Raw genomic sequence first — 8,244 nt, 5'->3', positions numbered from 1 at the left:
CACGAGGAGAAGGAGGTGCAGTGTTCTCTCCTGAGCTTGAAGCTGCCTTTAGGTTTTGTTTCCACAAGTACCAATTGCCATCAATGATCATTCTTCTCCTCCTTTGGAGGAGTAAGCGGGAGGGGATGCAGTCTGAGTGCTTTCTCGAAAAAAATAAATAAAAATAAGCTGTACAATTAAATGCATTTTCACAGATGTACATACAAATGAAACTACTGCTCCATTCAAGACACAGCACATTTCCACTAGCTCACAACTTCCCTTGGGTCCCCTTGCAGTCCCTCTCTGCCTCCACCCTCAGCCCAGGCAACCACCCGCACTATAGGTGGGCTTGCATTTTTAATAACGTTAAAGGAACTCTTTAATGCCTACATTCCCTTGTGCAGCATAAGGATTCTTTTTTTTTTTTAATATTTTATTTATTTATTTGACAGACAGAGATCACAAGTAGGCAGAGAGGCAGGCAGAGAGAGAGAGAGAGAGAGAGAGAAGGAAGCAGGCTCCCCGCCGAACAGAAAGCCCGATGCGGGGCTCGATCCCAGAACCCTGGGACCATGACCTGAGCCGAAGGCAGAGGCTTTAACCCACTGAGCCACCCAGGCACCCCAAGGATTCTTAAATCTATCCAGATTACTACATGTATCACCAGTTCGGGCTTTTTTATTGCTAAGTTGTATTCCTCTGTATGGATATATCCTGTCTGTACATTCACCAATTAATGGGTATTTGTGAAGTTTCTAAGTTTTAGCCATTGTGAATAAAGCTATGATGAATATTTTTTTTATTTTTATTTTTTTTTTAAAGATTTTATTTATTCATTTGACACACAGAGAGATCACAAGTATGCAGAGAGGCAGGCAGAGAGAGAGAGAGGAGGAAGCAGGCTCCCCGCGGAGCAGAGAACCCGATGCGGGACTCGATCCCAGGACCCTGAGATCATGACCTGAGCCGAAGGCAGCGGCTTAACCCACTGAGCCACCCAGGCGCCCTTTTTTTTAAATTCTTCTTAAGGGGCGCCTGGGTGGCTCAGTGGGCTAAAGCCTCTGCCTTCGGCTCGGGTCATGATCCCAGGGTCCTGGGATCAAGCCCCGCATTGGGCTCTCTGCTCAGCAGGGAGCCTGCTTCCCCTCTCTCTCTGCCTGCTCCTCTGCCTACTTGTGACCTCCCTCTATGAAATAAATAAATAAAATCTTTAAAAAAAAAATTCTTCTTAAGGTGAGGATTGTCTTTGGGAAAAGCCATTATAGGTAGACCCAAACTAGTGCTTCCTAAATATGAGTTTGCATGGATCATAGACTTAAATATTAGACCTAAACCTCTGAGACACCTAGAAGAAAACCTAGGATTGAATCTCCACGACCTTGAGTTGGGCAAGGTTTTTTAGATTCAACACCAAATGCACAGACAACAAAAGAAAGAAAGAAAGAAATTGGGTCTCTTCAAAATTAAAAACTTGTGCTCAAAGGAAACCATCAAGAAGTAAAAAGAAAACCCACAGGGCGCCTGGGTGGCTCAGTGGGTTGAGCCGCTGCCTTCGGCTCAGGTCATGATCTCAGGGTCCTGGGATTGAGTCCCGCATCGGGCTCTCTGCTCAGCAGGGAGCCTGTTTCCTCCTCTTTCTCTCTCTGCCTACTTGTGATCTCTCTCTGTCAAATAAATAAATAAAATCTTTAAAAAAAAAAAAGAAAAAAAAAGAAAACCCACAGAATGGGAGAAGATATCTCCAAATCACATATCTGATTAGGGACTTTCATTCAGAGTATATGAAGAACTTTTATAACTCAATAATAGAAGATAAAGAATCCAATTAAAAATGGATGGAAGAGGACACCTACGTGGTTCAGTTGGTTGAGCGGCGGACTCTTTTTTTATTATTATTATTTATTTATTTATTTGACACACGGAGATCACAAATGGGCAGAGAGGCAGGCAGGGAGAGGGGGAGGGGAAGCAGGCTCCCCGCTGAGCAGAAAGCCCAATGCAGGGCTCCATCCCAGGGATCATGACATGAGCAGAAGGCAGAGGCTTTAACCCACTGAGCCATGCAGGCACCCCAGAGCGGCTAACTCTTGATTTCCACGGGTCATGATCTCAGAGTCCTGGGATAGAGCCTTGAGTCAGGTTCTGTGCTCAGGGAGAGTCTGCTTGAGGATTTTTCTCTTTCCTTCTGCCCTTACCCCTGCTCATGTGTGCGCATAGGCTCTCTCCCTCTCTTATAAATAAATAAATTCTAAAAATGGGCAAAGGTTGGGGTACCTGGTCAGTGGAGCATGTGAATCTTGACCTCAGAGTTGTAAGTTTGAGCCCCAGGTTGGGTGTAGAGATTACTTCAAAATAAAAGCTTTAAAAAATAGGCAAAGGATTGGAAAAGACATAGCTCCAAAAAGAGACACAAATGGCCAATAAGGATGTTAAAAGATGCCCAACAGCATTAGTCATTAGGGAAATACAAATCAAAGCCACAATGAGATATTACTTCTTACCCATGGGGGTGGCCATAATAAAAGGCAGGTAATAACAAGTATTGATAAGGAAGCGGAGAAACTGGAACCCTCCTGGTGGGAATGTAAAAGTAGCCACTTTGGAAAATGGTTTGGTAGTTCCTCAAAATGTTAAACCTAGAGTTCTCATGTGGCCCAGCAATTCAACTCCTAGTTAATATGCAAGAGAAATGAAACATATATCCACGTAAAAACTTGTACATGACTGTCCATTGCTTGTTCATAGTTACTATTCATAATACCTAAAAAGTAGAAACAAGACAAATATCCATTCTGTTTGTTATGAATGGATAAACAAAATGTGTTCTATTCAGTGAACTATACCTTAGTAAAAAAAAAAAAAGTGTTGATACATGTTACAACATAGATGAACCCTGAAAACATGCTAAAATAAGCCAAACACAAAAGATCACATATTATATAATCCCATTTATGTGAAATTTCCAGAATAGATAAATCTATAAAGACAGAAAGCAGACTAGTGGTTGTCTAAGGTTGGGGTGGTTGAGGGGATATGGAATAGGAAATGACTGCTAATGAGTACAGGATTTCTTTTCAGGATATAGAAAATGTTCTAAAGTCAGATTGTATCATTCTATAAATATACCAAAACCACTGAGTCATACATGTTAAATGGATGAATTTTATTGCATGTGTGTTATGTATCAATACCTTTTTTAAAAATTAGCAATCATTTGGGAGATATATTTTTCAAATGTAAATTTCCTAGTTCGGCCCTAAAAACTGTGATTTGCTAAGTCCAAGAAGGAGCCCAGGAACCTGCACTGTCCATCTCTCCAGTGTATTCTGATGCTGGTGGTTCAGGAACTGTACTTCAAAGAACATTACCCTGAAGGTATAGGTATCCAGTCTCTTATGCAACAAAAAGATGAAAATAGTGGCTCACTTGCTTAAGCATCTAACTTCAGCTAGGGTCCCAGGATCAAGCCCTGAGTTGGATTTCCTGCTCAGCACGGAGCCTGTTTCTCTCTCTCCCTAAGCCCCTCCCCCTCCTCATGCTGTCTCTCTCAAATAAATAAATAAAATCTTAAAAAAAGAAAATATTAATAATAGCTACCAAGTATTCAGTGCTTACTATGTGCTAAGCATCGTTTTAAGTGTTTTACATGTTTTATCTCATTATCTCTATGTACTATTACAGCTACTATAATTTCCCATCACCACCTGCCCATGAGGAAACTGAGGCAAAGGACGTTTATTAATTTGTTTAAGGTCACACAGCTAGTAAACAACATAACCAGGATCTGAATATCAGACCCAGACATTGTGGTTAAGTGGCTCTTCCTGAGAAAATGAGAGGAATTTGGGTTGAGTTGGATTGAGTTGTTTTGTTGTTGTAGCTGAGAAGGAGGGATAGAAACTTGAAAGGAAGGAGACAATAAAGGAGCAAGCAGGATGATTTCTGCCCAGAGATCCCAGATGATATGTGGGCAGGAGGAAGAAATTGAGACTCTGTGATATTAAGCAACCAGCTTTAAGCCACACACCTGGGTACGTTTATTGAACACCTACCTTTGCCAGGTCCTGTGCTAGTCTGTGGAGATACAGTCTATACAATACATTTATTTTATTCCAAGCAGCAAACTGATTCTGGCTATCTTCAACACTAATGACGTTAACTAGGAGGCTTTGAGGGAGCTCATAGGACCAAAGAGAAGACTAGGGAACCAGACTCGGAATGGTCAAACCCAAGTAAACAATACAGGGTCCAGGTAGCAGGAGACACCTGTCAGGTCAGCTAGGTACCACCAATGTTATAAGTGAACGTTAACTAGTTTTTAAGGTCTTGCATTGCATTGTTTAAGATTCAGTGTTCTTGGGAAGAATATGAGGTGGTTTAAGATTAGGTCCCATACCTGCCTCTTGGCTGTGTGTAGGACAGCAAGAGAAAAGGATCTGTGAGAATTCAGATGATGAATTTACTATGTTTGTCTTAGGACAGGACACCCTGAAGGCAGCTGGGTGAGATCATTTGAGTGAAGGCAGAAGGTGATTGGATGCTGAATGGGAAGAAAAAGGCAAATGGTGGTGAGAAAGACACAATCCTACCTGTATTGGAGTTTATAGTCTGGCGGGGAGTCATACAAAATAGAAGCAGTCAGACAAAATAATTAGAGGGTATGATTAGACTTATGAGGGCAACAGACGAGGACCAATGACAATGAGTAACAGAGGACCTGCTATTGACTAGATGAGGTAGTTAAGGAAAGCCTGTTCAAGGAAATAATATTTAAGCAGAGACCTAAAAGATGAGAAGAGAACTGACAATGGTAAATGGTGTGTATGGGGAGGAGGGGATTGGGTTTGCAATACAGGAGGCCAGTGTGGAGTAAAATGAGCAAGAGGTGAGACTAGAAAAATATGCAAGGGTCAAATGGTCTTTGTGAACCCTGAGGCTAACTAAGTTGGATATGGGGTTTCAAGTAGAATTGAAATGTGATCACAATTAAAATTCCCCTCTGACCACTGAGTAAAGAATAGATTGGAAGAAGTCAAGGCGGTAGCAAGGAGACCAGTGAGAGTGCTGCCATCCAACAGGTGAAAGACGATAATGGATTCAATGATCAATGATCATTCATTCCTAAACGATCAATCATTTCCTAAGTCCCTCCCTAACTTGTTCCTGGCACTCTGACCCTGGCTCTTGCAAAAGTCTAAAGGACAGTACAATGAGGCTTTCATTAACACAAATTTGAGAGTCCAAAATGTAGAGCAACAATCTCAGATCAACAAGTACATAAAATATCTAAACATGACTGAGGACTTTCTCCTTCCTGGTGGCCTGATGAGCAGCCACTATTAGGTATGACACACATAACCAACCAGGCAAGGACATTCATGACATCCTAACTGTTCCCGCAGGAACAAATAGTCACAGAGGTCCATTACGCTAGGAAGGAAATAGTATCTAAGACAGAAATTCGAGAAAAACTAACCAAAATGTACAGGAACACATGAGACAACTATCCTTGCCCTCGGACTGAAACCCATTTTGGCACTAGCAAAACAGAGTTTGATTAAATTTATAATTCCTTGGATCATGCAAAGAGAAATCAACCCAAACAGAGATTTGCAAGATACGCCCTAGATGAGAAGGAAAGAACTCAGGAAAGTCAGCAGAAGACACATAAGAATGGAGTGGGGAAAAAAAGCAAAAAACAAAAAACAAAACAGAATTGTTATAAAAACAAAAAGAAGAGTTAAAGATACAGCACTGATTTGCTTGTGTTTGTGTAGATATTTCATCAGAAAAAAAACTATATAAAAACTTAAAAATGAATAATAACAACTCATAAATAGGGTGAATGGAAGGCAGTGGCATGTAGGGAAAAGTAACTGAAGGCATCCTTAAGATTGAAAAAGTAGGAAAGGCCTGATCTAGTTCATTGTACAGACTGGGAAACTAAGTCTGAGAGAGGAGCAGCTCCTGCCCCAGGATCACATAGCAAGTCAGTGGTGGTGGCACTGGGTCCAGAAACTGGGGTACACATCGCCTGTCTCCTATACCAGCTGCTTCTTGTTCCTGGATGGGGTGTCTGGTAAGACCTAAAAGGAGACCCACACCAGCTCCGTCTTCAACCCTTGCCCCCAAGTGTTGTAAGGACCCAAAAGGAATTAGAAATCTGGCTTTCATAATGCCCTGAAGACAGATTTCTGGGACTCTGTGTCTTCAGCTCTCTCAATTTCCTTTCTGTCCCCTACCCACAAATGCCCACTGTTGCAAAAGCCATCCTGTTAGGAAAACGAGACCAAGATATAAACTAGACCTACAGCTTTAGGGCTAATGATCGGTTTTCTCTTGCTCAGCTTCCTGTTTCAGAATCCCTCTCCCGCCTCTGGAGCCATACCCTCCACAATGATGCATTCAGACCCCTTGTGCCCTTCCTGACTTCCCTGCGCTGGCAAAGCAAACAGAGATAGCGGGCTTTGCTTGCTGCTTCTTGGCTTCCATTCCACCTCTCCTTCCTCCTTTCCTAACAGGACCCTGAATTCTCAGCCATGTGGTTTGAATGGGATTGACCTCAACCTCATTTCCAGGGTTGGGCTCTCAATGGCTCAAACTAACCAACACATTCCAAATCCCTAGCCACAGTGATTGGCTCAGGGATGAGCATATGACCCAAATCTGGTCAATAAGAGCTAAAACAACAACAACAAACAAACAAACAAACAAAATAACAACAACAACAACAAAACCCTTCAATTCTGAAATTTTGCATTGAGCTCTTTAGAGAAACGGGAATTTTCTTTCCTGCCAGGTTTGTGCTTGGAAGCACCCAGACCTAGAAGCAGCTGGCAGTTTATAGGTACAAGACAAGACAAGATAAGGCCAAGGCAAAGGCCAAGGCCTAACTAATTCTAGTGGTAAAGATACAATGAGCCACTTTTCAATTTAACCAGTTCATTACTCACATACACAGCAAGAATAGCCAGCTCCCGATGATCTTTGTTCCACACACCAAAAAGGATGACACTGAATCAAAAGAGGCTGGGCAATTACAACACAAGTTGTGGGCACCCTGTTGTCAAGGAGCCAGTTCTAGACCGCAATTAACAAGTTGTATATTCCACAGCTCCCTTCTGAGTAGGGTGGGGCATAAAGTTCCAATAGCTCCTCAGAACCTGGGAAGCAGTAAGAAAACTGTCTCATGATAGTCTTCCAGGGGAGAGAGGGAAGCAAGTAGAAGATGGCTTGTCTTACAAGCCTCACATCCTCTCATCTTCTGGGAGGGTCACAGTCTCAGATAAGCTTTTTAAACTTTTGCCCATGTGGCATATGTGAATGAATACATGCAAGGTCACCAGGGTGCCAAGGCAGAGCCATTCTCTACACTAGCATGTGGTCACAAAGAGAGAGCCTGTCAAGAATTAAGCCAACTCTTAGGAAGTGTTTTGGAAAAATCAGAATAGACTGGATCTTAGTTCCATTATTTGAGACACTGGATCAAGCCTTGCCTGAAGGCAATTATAGCTAAACAATACAACCCAATTTCTTTTCTAGTTTAATCCAATTTGAGTTGGGTCTTTAGGTAACTGTAATCAAAAGTTCTTAACCAGGGATACCCGGGTGGCTCAGTCGGTTAAACATCTATTTAACATTCAGTTAAACATTCAGTTCAGGTCATGATCTCACGGTCCTAGGGTAGAGTTCCACACTGGGCTCCTAGTTCAGACGGGAGCTTACTTCTCCCTCTGCTTGTGCTCTCTCTCTCTGAAAAATATATAAGTAAAATCTTTTTTAAAAATTTCCTAAAAATATAAGTGGCTTTAACTGCCACTTATATTTTGGTGACTCTCAGATCTTTATTTCCAGCCCAGGTTCTACTTACTGATACTCAGACATTTGTGTCAAACTAGATAAGGCCGCTTTAAACTCCAAATATCTAAAACTGAGCTCGTGATCTTTAACAACTTGCTCTTCCTCCTGAATTCCTTATCTCTGTTAACGGTACCACCCATCTTCCAGGTGCTCAGCCAAAAACATGGGAATCACCTCCTACTTCCCCATCCCTTGTAGACAATCCACCTTTAACCTTTGACCTAAACATCTGTCAGATCAACCTATTTTTCTCAGTCATCACTGCCACCACCCTGGTCTAAGCCACCAGCATATCTCACCTAGATGTCTGCTAAACTCTCCTGATACCCTGCTGCATTCTACTCTCCAAACTACAATCCATTCTTTATGCCTGATGCCCATTGTTGAATGAATGAATGAATG

General features: G+C 42.1%; 1 pseudogene; it reads left to right on the top strand.

Moving 5' to 3' along the window:
• LOC116596712 lies at positions 1-139 on the top strand (annotated as a pseudogene).
• The last annotated feature ends 8,105 nt before the right edge of the window (positions 140-8,244 follow it).

Source organism: Mustela erminea, chromosome 7 (assembly GCF_009829155.1).
Source record: "Mustela erminea isolate mMusErm1 chromosome 7, mMusErm1.Pri, whole genome shotgun sequence".
NCBI lineage: Eukaryota > Metazoa > Chordata > Mammalia > Carnivora > Mustelidae > Mustela > Mustela erminea.
Note: the sequence above shows the minus strand (reverse complement) of the source record. Positions and strands in the feature narration are given on the sequence as shown.